This window comes from Micropterus dolomieu, linkage group LG12 (assembly GCF_021292245.1).
Source record: "Micropterus dolomieu isolate WLL.071019.BEF.003 ecotype Adirondacks linkage group LG12, ASM2129224v1, whole genome shotgun sequence".
Taxonomy (NCBI): domain Eukaryota; kingdom Metazoa; phylum Chordata; class Actinopteri; order Centrarchiformes; family Centrarchidae; genus Micropterus; species Micropterus dolomieu.
Genome location: NC_060161.1, coordinates 19,351,881 through 19,367,240, shown reverse-complemented (window position 1 = coordinate 19,367,240; position 15,360 = coordinate 19,351,881). Strand labels below are relative to the sequence as shown.

The 15,360-nt window shown below is 40.8% G+C and overlaps 1 long non-coding RNA gene across 2 annotated transcripts in view; it reads left to right on the top strand.

Moving 5' to 3' along the window:
• Positions 1–5,823: 5,823 nt before the first annotated feature.
• Positions 5,824–15,360, top strand: part of LOC123981078 — an 18,332-nt gene continuing 8,795 nt past the window's right edge. For both annotated transcript variants that reach the window (XR_006827670.1, XR_006827669.1), the window contains exon 1: positions 5,824–6,059. This is a non-coding gene — a long non-coding RNA (uncharacterized LOC123981078). The remainder of the gene's footprint in view (positions 6,060–15,360) is intronic.

Genomic DNA, 15,360 nt, shown 5'->3' with positions numbered 1-15,360 from the left:
AACCCAACAAAGGAAGGATAGCGGGAGAAAAATACAAAATACACAACAATTCAAAATACCTGGATTTAAATGGGCTTCGATTGGTCTGTTCACTGTATCAACAAAACTAATTTGCGCTACATGATTTATAATTCAATAAAGTCTACAGCCACTCTCACTTTGAGCTAAATGCTAATGTCACCATGCTACCATGCTCATAATGAGAATACTAATAACGTTAATCAGATGTTTAACAGGTATACCATCTTAGTTTAGCGTGTTAGTATGCTAACGTTCACTAATTAGTACTGAACACAAAGGACGCCGGCCCTGCGATGGATTGGCGACCAGTCCAGGGTGTATCCCGCCTTTCGCCCAATGTCAGCTGGGATTGGCTCCAGCCCCCCACGACCCTGTACGCAGGATAAGCGGTTGACGATGGATGGATGGACAAAGTACAGCTGAGGCTAATGGGACTGTCATTAGTTTAGCAAGTAGTTGGTCATAAATCAATATAGGACAAATTAAAGATTTGACCTGATGATGGGGGTATGAAAGGTATATGAATAAATCATCAATTTTATTAGGACATCTGTCTGGTAGATGTTGACACGTTTCATTGTAAGTAAAAACACTGACTTCATGGTGATACTAGAGGAAAGGCTCCTGACTTTCAAGGGTTTCATTGTAAGATGTGCAAAATAGGCTCTTTTTTTTCTAAACCCATCTTGTCCAGAAAACCCCTTCATAACAAATTTATTCCACATGATAAGAGGGACACACTTGGTTGATTATCAGTTGATTAGGCCTGTTATGAATGCATTTCATCTTCCATGAATTTTATTAAAATCAAACACCACAGTGATGGGCCTGAAAAGTTTGAAACTCTTTTCACATGCGAATTCTAAATGTGTGCCCTTTGTGAGGCCATGCAAGATGCTTTAAAGCCTTAGAGCAATTTCTAGGCAGCCCTAAGGGCAGAGTCCTTAATTGAAAGTGACAAGGAGAACAAGAGATAGGTAGGGAGTGCATAAGAGGTTAGAGTACTTCCTCTCCTTCAACCAATCAAGTGCGGGATAAATGTCAAGCCATGGAAAGGCCAGGCTCAGAAAAGAAGGTAGCTGTTGACTCCCTGAAATGTCAGCTAATGTTTCTATCGTTGTGAAAGGAGCACTAGAGGAAAATTGCTGCAAATCAAATTCATAATTACTACTGAACATACAGCAACCTCTGCCAATGTGTTGCCATTTTTCAGAAAATGTCCCTCAATTGAAATCTTTCCAAATTACATAGATACTCAGTGCTCAGTACATGAAAACGTGGTAATTGGCTTAGACTCACCATTCCAACAAATCAAGGGTTTGCTTAAGATTTTTAGACAAGATGAATTGCTGTGGGATCACGGGCCGTCTCCTCTGCCTCTCCACACTTCCAAAAAGAGATATTGGTCTCACTTCACTGCCCCAGCTCCCCAACAGATATTTACTCTTTTGGGAGAAATGGGATTCTCATGCATTTGATCATATTTCCCATGCATGCCATGCGAGTTGGTTCAAGTGCAGCCAGGTAGTGTGGAGGAGGAGCTGTAATTGCAAGACGAGGTTGCAAATTAAAACGCAAGTAAATAATTTACTTAATTTCTCGCTACTTATTAGTCTCAGAAACCATGTGCACTTTGAGCTGTTTCTGCTCATGTGAAGAAGATAAATGAGTTCCTTCCTATATTTCAATCCTGGTTGATATGGAGACACCTGCGAGTTAGAAAATAGTTTGTACGACGCAACCTGATATTGTTTAACCCTTATATAACCAATATTTACCTCTCTAAAAGGATTTGGTTTGTGCAGAAACAGAACTGTTGGAGATGTCACATCTGTCCATCACACTGTTGCACTGTGACTTGAGATCAGTGTTCTGACTCATTTGTGTTTTGTAGGGCCCTGTCTATAAAAAGTTACAGTAGCCTAACCCTGTAAGATGTCACGGTATGACAGAGGTGTTGACTCAAGTCACATGACTGTAATATAAATTATGATAATAAATAAAAACTGTGTGCAGTGCATCAAAACTTTATTTAATCCATGAAATGATATGACATTTGTTGTGTGAACCTTTGCATTTTTTCATTATTTCAAAACTCTAATTTTTGGACACGACTTATGATTGAGAGTGAGACTTAACTTGTGACTTGTAAAACAATGACTTGGTCCCACCTCTGCGGTATAAACATAAAATATATCAGACCAGGATATCGCTGAATTTAAAAAAAATAAATAAATAAATCCATTAAGTTACATATGTATAAACGATTGTGAACATTTCAACAATGAGTTCCAGGTCACTACAGAGGCATGTGGGAATGTTTGGAAAAACCCTGCTTACACTCTCCCCTCTGCACAGCTGGCCAATCGCTGCGTTAAGTGGGTGTCAATGTCCGATCGCCTGTTTCGGAAATTTACAGAAATGGTCCAGAAAAACGGACCCAACATGAGTGTTGTGTTGTCTTGCACACATTTTTGCTGAATCATCAGACACAGAATACAGTAACAGTAAACAGTGAGGGTGATGTCAGTGACATAAAACTAAAAAGAGTAATGCTCAGTTACATGCTGCCTCGTTTCCTGTGAATTACTCGTGCCTGTGAAAGTGATTTGAATCTAGTGCAGGAGTGGGGAACTTCGCCACCAACAAGGAAAACTAATATAGCTACATTACTAATATTAGAGAGGTAATTAAAGAATGTAAATTTGTTTAATTCAGTGCTGAAGAAATGACAACCATAAATATTATTAAAAATTGTGTTCTTACAAGCTTCTTCACCCTAGATTGAGGTTCATGTGTTTTTTTCCCTTCACAATTCTCTAATCCCTCCCTGGTACAAACAGCAGTTAGACTTAAGTGCTAAACCATGTCTGAGCAAATATAAGTCACACCACTAAGCCAGAGGATCAACAGTCAAGAGCTTTTCCTGCTCTCTTGAAGAAGGTACAAGTGTCCATCTGCTCTTTGGTGGCTTTGGCTGGAGTCCCCTCTATCTTTTGCTAAAGATTAAAAACCTCCAAACTTTCTGGCTGATGTGTTTACAGGTAGCAACAATAGTTTCCAAAACTTTTAACTTCTTCTATAACACTTTCTGCCGTAAGCTTACCAATGTGGCAGTCCTAGAGTGTCTCTTGATAATGAAACATTGATCTCATTGTGTGCAGTTTATTCTTAAAAACTGGACGTTTTGAATATGTGCATTGCTTGTTTGGATATAAAAACATGTTTCAATGCGCATCCCAGAAAAACTACACAAATGCCACCAAAAAACTAATCCTTGTCTAACAGCACAAAAATCTGAATCCAAACAATCTTCAGCTTTTTTGCTCACATGAGCATCAATAATCGGAAAGCATAACCAAATCAGTCCAAGCCATAGCATATTCTGTATTTTCCCTGATGTCCCTCATCTTGACTCTGTTGCTTTTTATGTTTGCCTCAAGGACTCTTGAGAGATGGGTTGGGTTAAAAGAGGGTCAAAGGTCACACTTGCATCTGCGCCTGTCTCCGCCAGCCCCCTCCAAACTGCCATGGAGCTGCCATGCCTGCTGAACAAAGGACAAGCAAAGGCACATAATTTGCAACCTGCACACATATTGGATCTTGGAATCTCCAAGCGCTCAAGTACTACTAATTTCTTCAAGGGGTGAATTTAATAGTTTTATTTTTATAATCACTGTTTGATGCCTTTTCCAAATGTGTTAACAATGTTAAAAACTGATCTTTTTTTTTTTTATCTCAGATGTGACATCTGAACTTCCCCCACTTTGACAAAACTTAGAGCATTGTTGAATATTAGCCAAGTTCCTGATTCTGACCACAGATATAAATCTGGCCAATGTGTACAAATTAATGGCCAGCTCAACCTGCTGCCAGCTCCTGGTTTCCCTTGCAGCAAATTAAATTCTTTCCTCACCGGAGAAAAAACAGCCCTGGTAATTCAAACACTCAAAATTACTTATTTTTAAGTTTTCCTGACAAGTGACCTCTTGTGGCCATGTTAATAATAAATACTCAGATCAGAAAATATTAATAGTTTTGGTTATTATCATGTGGTATGGATTGTTTTGGAACCTATTTTGTCCTTTATGTATAAGACTGGTTGAACAGATCTCAAGAAGCTGACTTTTTGCCAACATTAATTCACCCTGAAAACCATAGTTGGTAACTGGTGAATATAGCTTCTCGTCTTATGGTTGTGTATCTATTTGACGTTCTCTGTATTGTTAATTTCCATGGTTGCACCTCATTCAGTCAGACTCTGAACTTGGCCTCCATGAATGTTCACCTTGAGTTGTGATACAAAGGAATGACTATTTAATAAATGTCGTGTTTTTTCTGTACTGGCAAAGTAGAGTTCAGATAAGGCAAGGGAAATTAAGAAAAAACTCCTGACTCTAATTTGATTAGACGCACATTAATTCAGTAATTAGCTAAATAAAAAATTAACACCATTTCAAATATTAACCTTCCTTAATGGGCTAATAATCCAGTAAAATTGCCTCTTAAACAGAACTCTGCTTTCATTAGACACTGAGGTGAAACAATCTATCAGGACTTGTACAAAATGTCTAACAAACCTATTCAAGGACTTCCAATTGCCACTGATAGTAAGTGCGCTCGCCTTTGGTTAATAAATCTTTGATCTATACCTGCCATTCGTGTGTCCTGCATTTGGGTCCCACCTGCTCAACCACCACAACACCCTAACAGAATGACCCGACCAGTAATGGACACAGCAGAAGCAAAATTGGAGAGGGAGAGTTTTTTGGACGTTTTGGCCGAACTATGGACAATCTGGCAGTTTGCGTCAAGCCGCAAATCCCGGAGGTCAGACCGACTCCAGCTCCTCGTGTCCGGTCCATGGTCCCCAGCCCAGCTGTCCAGTCGGTGGTCAGACCGACCCCAGCTCCTCGAGTCCGGTACATGGTCCCCAGCCCAGCTGTCCAGTCGGTGGTCAGACCGACCCCAGCTCCTCGAGTCCGGTACATGGTCCCCAGCCCAGCTGTCCAGTCGGTAGCCAGATCAACTCCAGCCCCTCGTGTCCGGTCCATGGTTCCCAGCCCAGCTGTCCAGTCGGTGGTCAGACCGACTCCAGCTCCTCATGTCCGGTCCATAGTCATCAGCCCAGCTGTCTCGCCGGTGGTCATCAACCTAGCTGCTCAGTCCGAGGACCTCAGCCCAGCTGCTCAGTCCGCCCGCCTGAGGCTCCCCAGTCTGGCCCCCCTGTTCTGCCCAGCCTGTTGGGTTGTCCTCCGGGACGGCCTCCAGAACTCTGTTGCCCACCAGCTCTGTTCGGTCGTCCTCCGGGACGGCCTCCCGGACTGTGCCCTAACCCTGGCTGCCTCGGTTGGCCTTCTGAACTGCCTTGCCCCGCCTGAATCTGGCCCAAAAGACTCTTGTTTTTGTTTTGGTTTTTGGCCCTCCTCCTGTCCTCCCTCCGCCCACCTTGGTTGGGTCTTGGACTTTTTCTTTGTTATGTTGGGTGGTGTTTTGGGACGTCAGGGGACGTCCATTGGGGGAGGGGTACTGTCATGATCCTGTCTGTGTGTCTTGTTTGGGAATCTGGGTTTAGTTCCATGTCCTTAGTTCATGTTTTGGTATTCACTCCTGGTTCTTGTTTGCATTGTTGTGGTTTGTTCTCCCCTGTACTCTGTGTTCTAGTTCTGTGTTCTCGTTTAGGTTCTGGTTCTTTGTAACGTGTGTTTCTGTCTTGTTGGTTATTCACTCTGCCCCATGTCTGCATGTCTAGTGTTCTCTCTGTTTTCCCTTGCGTGCGCTCTCTCTCTCTCTCTCTCTCTCTCTCTCTGCCTCGTTGACCCTGATCCCTGTCACCTGTGTTGCTCCCGCCCTGCTCGTTAGTCCGTGTGTACCTGGTGTTTCTGTCTTGTTTTCGTCAGGTCATTGTATGTGGTATACAGTGTTCTTGTCGTGAGGAGAAGCGCTGTCTGGATATCTGCCTGAAACCTTGTCAACCTGTATTTGGATTTGTGTTCTCCCCTTGCCATTGTGGATTCTTTTGGAATCAGCCACTGTTGGTAAGTGCACTCGCCTTTGGTTAATAAATCTTTGAACTATACCTGCCAGTCGTGTGTCCTGCATTTGGGTCCCACCTGCTCAACCACCACAACACCCTAACAGTTACAAAGTACGACAGATCACTGATACATCTCTGATCTCAACATTCTGCAGAAATGAAAAAAAAATTACCACCAAGTTTTGCAAATCGCTCCTGATTGCTGCTGACAGACTGCTTGAATCCGTCAGCATTAAGGTTACTGAGGGGCCTGTACAAGCCGGGTCATCCCTTGCAGATTACAGTACAGTCTGTGCTGCAGTGATGGTGTCCTGGCCCAGAGAGGGGACAACCGTATCGATTCTGTCCCCCTCTTCAATCCATTATCAAGCCTCTATCAGGACAGCCAGGAAGGCTGCTGTTATCTGATTTCCCATTTTATGAGTAGGCTGGAAAACAGCCACCAAACTTTGCAATTATAATAGGGTGGTCTCTGTATCAGCACTTGGCACACACAGCAACATAATTATCGCTTTTACTGTATTTTTCACCCTCATACACATTGATTCATATACACACACCTTGGAGCTAGTATTGTTATTTGTGACTCCTATAGTCCTGAAGCCTGGTGTCTAAATTACACTCCTAAGTCTGGTTAATTGCTTTTTAATGACTTTGCCTTTCCGTTGCTCTCTGTGTAGTTTTTTTTCCCTTGACGAGGCGCTTTTCATAGCTCAGGGTATTTCCCCGGAGAGTGTTTTACAAACTGAAAATAGAAAGGACATTCAACATTTTAATAAATACGCTTACTTGTTTTCTTTCTAAGAGTTAGATTGAAAAGATTGATACCACTCACACCAACAGAAATATTACAGGTTAAACTATTTATACAGGGCGATTTGTATGAGATATAAGGAAACCCTCCTGTTCTGTTATCCCTCATGTTATGTTCCACTAACCAAACACAGAATTCACTTCTTATTGGTCGTGAGTACAGCGGTATGGATAGGACTTCTTCTCACAACCAAGTATTTATAAGGCATTTTTATGTTATATCTTTACGTAAGTCTACTACTGAAGGGTAATGCATTATGCAATAACCCGGCGCCAGGATGAAGCGACTAATTCTCTTTTTTTTTTTCTCCATAAAATAAAATTCATCGTTTCAATCTTGAAAGGCCTCAGAAAGGCTGATTAACAGAACATAACACTCATGTAAGAACATAGCACTACCAGAGCGCTAAAATTATTTTTAATTCTGTACAGTTATGTCAGATTCAGGAGGTTGGCAGCCTTAGTCATGTGGCCGATGGAAGCAGCCAAGCTAGCACTGGCACTAGCGAGCTAAGCAGGTAGCAAACCACCACTGGCTATAGAGATCACCATTCGTGTATTTGACATTGTAATTAGTTTTTCTTATTTGTTAATGTCAAATAGTTCCAGTTTCCTATGAAATTATTTAAAAATCATGTTTGTTGTCGTCTTACTAATATAACAATGTGTTGGAGCTTTTTTTTATTAACAGATTAGTTTGGACAGTCTTTTGCTGGACACTCCACATATTCAAGAATTTAAGGGGAAATTATCTGTAGTAGAACAGTAATACATAAATTATAAAGTAACTTCAGCTATTATAGGGATACTCAACAGTGGCTTTCAAAACATTACAATGTTCACAGTATGTATAGCCCAGCAAGCAAAAACGTAGACCGCTGCACAGAAGTACTGGTTGGATGGATTAACTGTTCAACAAGGAATACTTACTGCGTGTCTTCTCAACTAACTCTCTGGAAAAAAGCAAACAGTATGATATATTCTAACATGTAATATGTCATTGCATCCTACATGTATCGTAATTTGTAAGTTTCGCAATGCTGCCATTGTAGATGTGGATCCACTATGACATAACCATCGATACGGGTGCCTATAGACACTATTACAGTTTTATTTTATAGGACACATTTACAATATCTCTCATTGTATAACTGTTCTGAGTCTGCAGTGAAAGCTAATCAATGTGGACAGTGACTGTGGTTTCTGTCTTCTCTTTTACTATCACACCACATCAATATGCCTACTGTAATTGAACACCCATTCTCTTTATCAACATGCCATGTCAAAATCCCTTTGTGAAACCCTGCATCAAAATTTATTTGTTCCAATTATCCATGAGAGCGTTCATTAAAAACTGCAAGGTGTCAAGTCCCTGCGTAGGTCCATCATTCAAATCTGTTTGTTTGAGGTGGCACGCTGTGACAACTCCCACTCATCCTTTCTTGTGTGCAAGTGAAGAGAAAATTGAGAAAAGACAAGCGATCAAAGTGGCTTGTACTACACTGCAGTTTAAATGAGTTACATTTAAATATAAGCAGCACTGAGCTTGCAGGCCACAAAAGACAAAAAAGGCAATTATGAAAAAATTGTTAAACATTGATCCAACTTTGATAGGTAATGGCACACTTTCTTAATGCATTGTCTTTTTTAGAGGGGGCAAAAAATTGAAGAGAAGTTGCACTGAAGCAATGCCCAGACTGACTAAATGGCTTAACCTTGAATATTCAACTGCAGTGATACACAAAAAATGAATACAAAACACCAGACATAAGAACTTAAGAACTTCGCTTACTATACACTAAGTTGTCTGTGTGCTCGTTTGAGAATTGAACAGCTTTTCCTTGACATTAAAAGATTTTTCTGTATTATTTTTTTGTGTGTATTACTGCAGTTATAAAAATAAAAAGAATGCTATTGAGTATTTAAGGTTGAGCCATTTTGTCAGTCTGGGCATTGCTTCAGTACGACTTTTGTTCTATTTCTGTTATTTGGCGCCTCCTCAAAAAAAAAAGACAACACAGATGCATTAACAAAGTGCGCCATTACCTATTAGAGAACACTGGGGAAATGGCTGGACTGCTAGGTACAAAGACGAATAGCAACAGACAAGGGGAGAACATAGACTAAATACACAAGTGAGGAGAGGATAACTAGACACAGTTGAAACTAATCAGGCCGGGGCAGACAATCACACAGGTGGGAAAATACAGACATATGAGGAAAGACTCTACATAAAACAACCAAAACCATGATTAATTAGTGAGCTTTAGAGTTTGTTTTTTGCCCATAGACAGAGCAAGGCTAGTCATTTCCCATCTAATTTGAATATTTATGCTAAGCTAAGCTAACCAACTGCGTGCTTTAGCTTCTTACCCTTGGTATCAATCTTCCCTTCTCTCTCATCCCCCTTCTGGCAAATAAGTACCATGTATTTGCCAAAATGTCTAGCTAATATATTAACTACAGACGTTTAAGAAGATTAACCCCACACATCTTGAAAAACTGTAGTTGTACATGACAAGGACGTTGCAAGGAAAAGTACAGCATTGCACGTGCCATCAAAAGGACACCTGAGTCAATGATCCACAGCCAGTTGAGCGTTGCAAAGTCTAACTGGATGGAGAGCAGAGCTACCAAATTAGGTAAATGAGGCTGTTTCGCTTTTTGGACAGACAGTAATGCAAAAAAGAAGCTCCGCACATTAAAGCTTCCCTCTTGGATTAGAAGTGTCACTGTAACAGTGTCAGATTTGTACAAGAGCATTACAGTTTCTGCACAAGAGTCGAGTCACCGCTGACTATGCAACATCACCAACATCTTGCTGAGCAATGGTTATCTATTTTCACAACCTAAACCACTGAAACCTTGTGACTCATCTCCAAAATGTCAAATCGTGTGTGTGTCCTGAGTGTTTCATTTGAGTCCACACAGATCAGCTGGGATCCCCTTCAGTACACCTTTTAGCCCAATCAGCTTCTGCACTGTAAAGTAGCATTATTGAAATAACTATCTTTGGTAACACTGTAAGGAAACCAGGTAATAATCAGCCATACAAAGAGAAAGCTTATATACTGCTATGGAGCCCTCTCATAGCAGAGAAGAAAGCATATAATACCAATACTATGTAGGCATAACTATTCAACCAACCAGACAGATAATAGCGTGTTTTCCTGAGCAAGTCATATTCATCAGTATGTGTCAGGCATAATCCAACAACACACCAAGGCTGCTGCTCGGGTCCCACTCCTGTTTCACCTCATCACATCTATGGATGATGACAAGGATAAGACTCTCCAGGCCTCCTCATTTCAGGATGTCAGGGGCGCTAAGTGCCACATGTCCCATTTTGTAGCACAAAATGCATCATGTGCATTAACTGCGTCTCGGGGCGCCAAGTGTCACTTCCAATGTGATAAATGGGATTTCATGCCACAAAAGGAAGAAAATTACTTTGGGATAATTATCATGTAATCACAAGATCATTGCCACATTTCATGTAAGTGAAATATTAATTTTATTTTTAAAAAACACAAAATAAATGCTGAATGTGACACAAAGCACAATAGTCTGTCATAATGTATTTATATCCGGGTGATGTCAGGACAATAAACTACAAAGGAACACATATGCAGTTTACAAAGTAGGAAGTAGGAATTAGAAGAATAAGTTGTAGAGTGGAAAGTTGCATTTGCTTAAATAGTCATCAAGCTTTGGACCATGCATTTCCTACATGATTTTATTTACTTGTATGCTCCCAAAAAGTAAGAGGCTGTGGAAATTAACATCATCAAACAACTGTGTATTGCGAGTTGTTGTCCGAGGTATAAGATGCCCCACGGTGCAATCTTTAGCTTACTATTTAAAAGCTTGGTTTTCTTTAGCGTGGACTGTGTGCTCATTCCAGTGTCAAAACATCCTGAAATGCTTTTGAAACTATGATGTTTATTCTAACGAGGGGAAGCAAGAGAAAGAGGCAATCACCACATAAAGCAAAGCCACGGGACTGAAAAGAGGAAGAAGGAATTAAATGTTACCATTTGGATACAGGCTCCACCTCACGTCGCTTTTGGGAAAAAAAAGGGTTTGCCCAAAAATCAGCGAGTCATTTAAAGGATCATTTGTATCATGCTGAGCCGAGTCATGCTGTCTCACACAGCCCTTGCTGCGATAATTGTTCTTCATTTTATAGCAACTTGTCTTCTATATTTCTGTCATCCTACAAAACACAAACACTGAAAGAAACAGCAAGGCGAGGTTTAACTAAGGTTAGGCGAGACAAGGTAGTGGTAAAGTATAGAAACTGGTTAAGAACTGTTTTAGAGTAAAATGCTCTGTACATCCACCATCCTCTGACAGCAGTTAGGTAGCAGGATCATCATGTTTAGCCACCAACACTTCCATTTATGTGAACAAAGGACTAATGGAAATCAATAGATAGATAGGTATAGACAAGACAATGGTGGAAAAAAAGGAAGTAAAGATGTGCTTTAGTGCCGAGGTAATGATGTCCCTAAGTGGATTGTTGTTGGTGTATTTGTCCTCTGAGCCAGTTGACAGTTTTTGTTGTTTTTCTCCTCTCAGTAACAGCTCAACAGATGAGCATCAAATTATCAAGCTTAAGCGTTTGTGTTTGGCAGAACATTCATTGTTGTTAACTGCTAACAGATAAGGAAGGGTCCCCATTTGGCTGCATTACGTAACTCATACCCAAACAAGTGTTGCTGCAGCCATACAGCTCACCCGATGTGTCACAGAGAAAGAAGGAAATCAGAAACTGAGCTGTTGCCACTAAAATATTCCCACATTTTTGATACACAGTCAATGGAGCAGCTGTCACGTGGCTCCTGCTGTGATACGGTGGATTTTAAAAGCTCAAATGTCTTACTTGCTTTAGCTGAGATGGCGTGATCAATATTTGGCACTGTGATCATGTCTCCCAAAGCTGTAAATGAGTGAATCATAACTACAGATTAGGAGCGCAGCCTGGAGCAAGTTTAACAGATAATGAGAAATCAGAGATGGAATTTGTTGGCTGGATGATTACATCCAAAAACCCTTTATACTGTTGTGGTATCAGGACCAATACAGATCATTTAGCCCCCAGAAAATCTTCCTAAATACTTTTACTAGCTCCTTTTCAATCATTTCATGCGTAGTCAAAAGGAGGGGTAGCTAGTTGTCTTTAGCTTAGGTAGAAACTGAAACGAACCGAATCTTAATCAAGACCCATTAATTTTTAGGCAAACTCACCCATTCATATTGTTGAGGTAGTCAGTAAAAAAAAGAGGGGGTTTCCACTGATCTGAAAAGCATCTCTGAACACTCAATAATCAGCAAGAACAAAAAAATTCATCAGGTTGTGTCAATGAACGTATTAAGAGAGCTAATGTACCGTCACTGATGTACGGTTTAGTGTCTGTGTGCGAGTGTGTATTTGCAGTCTCGTAGGTATTCAGCAGTGAGTTCGTGTGGAGATAATGATGTTTTTATCCCTCGCTGTCCTTAAACCACACTGAACGCCTGGAATCTTGGAGTTCTATTCAACTAGAATGTAATTAGCAAATTAAAACAGACTATTATCAACATTAGCACATTTGAAAGTGAAGGAAAAACACAAATGAAGACAACATGAAAGCGACAGAACAGCTGCAGCCCAAAGAGAATAAAAGCTGTGGGGGCAAGATTAAGGCATTTCCTCTTGAAATGCCTTGTGGGCACTGACTTTAAGAGCTTCTTTGTGTGTTTGTGTCAGACATTAGGGGTCGTAATTGAGTTGGGCTGAACAAGGCCAATGACCAGGGCCCAATGACCAGAGCAAAAAGGTCAGCGGCTGGAGTTTATTGGGTTGCCGTTTGGAAATGCTACTAAACCCTGCAGGCTTTGACCATTTGCAACAAATCTCTTCCGACAGATAAACCGATCAGCTGCTATTTGTGGAAGCATAACATTTACTTAGAAGCCATGAGGTTGTAGGTTCAAGCATCAGTGCGTAAGTTAAGAGACAGTTGTTCTACACTTAGTCAAGCCAGACTCCACACTTGTGACGTCGCATCCTTGTGAGCTGCTTCAAATCGGAAAACTACTTTGTTCATGAGACACAGGGATTGAAAATTATTATTAACGTACGGTACCATACAGAGTCTGGTCTGACATTCAGTATATAAAAAGTAGGCTATATATATACACACACCCTACAAATTACTAATTTAAGTGTCCTTTATGCTCTCTGTTGCTCTGCCAGACACCACCTGAAGGACATGTGCTTCTGTAATCTAATTTACTGCTGTGCACTGCACAGAATGAGAATTGATTGAAACGAGAGGAAAAGAGAGACATGAATAACAGTATCATGTTGTAAGAAAGGACAATTAGCAAATCGACAGTCAAGAGGGAAATAATGTGTCCGAACAGTAAAATGAATGGTGTTGTGACAACATGGATGGAGAGGTAAAAAATTGTTAGGTGGTGTTGTAATTAGGTACATGTAAGGAGTGACATTACTTCAGTTCAGTGCATTGTGCTCAGGCTGACATTTCACGTGATGTAGTAGCTAATGTTTGCTGCAGTTTGAGGCTGACTACGTAACGTTATTAAGGATTGTTTTGTATGAATGTGATAAGATTTGGTATTTTCTGTTTCAGATGGCACGGCTTTGCTACAGTGAAAGCGTTGTCAGTCATTTGGTGCTGGGTGGGTAGCGTGCAGTGAGTTTATCAGAGCTTTTACTCTGGAAAAGAGCCTGATGAGAGCTCACCGCTCTTAAACCCAAACAGAAAGCTGTTGCCAGACTGAAAGCCAAAACATTAAGCTGAAAGGCACTAAAACACAGCTGAAGGGTAGAGTCAGGTGATAATTTGCTGTGGTTTCATTACGGCGAACATTGTACATCATGTCAAATATTTACTAGCGCAGCTTTAAATTCCACAGTGCATCAGGTTTTTTTTTTCTCCTTCCACACAGCCTACTTGTGGTATTTTTATTGTGTGATATGCTGATGTAATATCAGCCTCCTGGCCACTAATTGTCTACAAAAGGAATCACAACTTTCCACTCTGATTGACTTCTCTTCCCAGTCACGCCCTGAGGGAGACTCAGTGTGGGCTAGTGTGCCTGAAGTAAGCCCAAGGGCTTCCCTTTTTCTATAGCTGACTAATTTGACATTAAGAGCACTTTGCATTCACTACTTTACAACCGTGAGCGCTCAGTATGTTTTCCTTTTGAGTCTTTGTTGTGTGTTAATGATGTGTAAATAAGAGACAAGGTTACAGTAAAAGGTCAAGTTATGGTCATTAGACATCAAATGCTGCACAGTGAACCCACCGAGGCACAAGAATTACTTTCATCTGAACAAACAATAAATTTAATGTTCTTGGAGAACTATTATTGCACTTTTAGTCAGGAATTTCCTGTCAGGCCTTAAAGTGCTGTTGCCTGAATATAATCCTTTTCTCACGGTTCCTGCATAATTTATGAAATGTTGTCTTTACTTCTGAGTCCTATGACAGAACCACAGAACCAGTGAGCTCAGTGGTACCAAAAAGCAGAGGCGAAAAAATGACCTTGCATGAATAATTAAGCAGATTGAATTGCTTGAATTTGTTTTCTGACAAGTATGTATAACATTGACAAAGCAAAGCAGACAATTTGATTTGCAAGTACCAATTACTTATTCAGTAGATGTAATTTTCTTAGAGGCAAAGGGGAGAAGGAGATTTCAGATAAATGAACCAGTACAAAGAACAGAACTGAAAGTCCCTGGATTTTTATACACTGCCTCTGCAGCCTCTGTTCCTCAAACCCAGTGTACACGTGAATCTGAATCCAGTGGCTTATACAGTTATATACACTCACCTAAAGGATTATTAGGAACACCTGTTCAATTTCTCATTAATGCAATTATCTAATCAACCAATCACATGGCAGTTGCTTCAATGCATTTAGGGGTGTGGTCCTGGTCAAGACAATCTCCTGTACTCCAAACTGAATGTCAGAATGGGAAAGAAAGGTGATTTAAGCAATTTTGAGCGTGGCATGGTTGTTGGTGCCAGACGGGCCGGTCTGAGTATTTCACAATCTGCTCAGTTACTAGGATTTTCACGCACAACCATTTCTAGGGTTTACAAAGAATGGTGTGAAAAGGGAAAAACATCCAGTATGCGGCAGTCCTGTGGGCGAAAATGCCTTGTTGATGCTAGAGGTCAGAGGAGAATGGGCCGACTGATTCAAGCTGATAGAAGAGCAACTTTGACTGAAATAACCACTCGTTACAACCGAGGTATGCAGCAAAGCATTTGTGAAGCCACAACACGCACAACCTTGAGGCGGACGGGCTACAACAGCAGAAGACCCCACCGGGTACCACTCATCTCCACTACAAATAGGAAAAAGAGGCTACAATTTGCAAGAGCTCACCAAAATTGGACAGTTGAAGACTGGAAAAATGTTGCCTGGTCTGATGAGTCTCGATTTCTGTTGAGACATTCAGATGG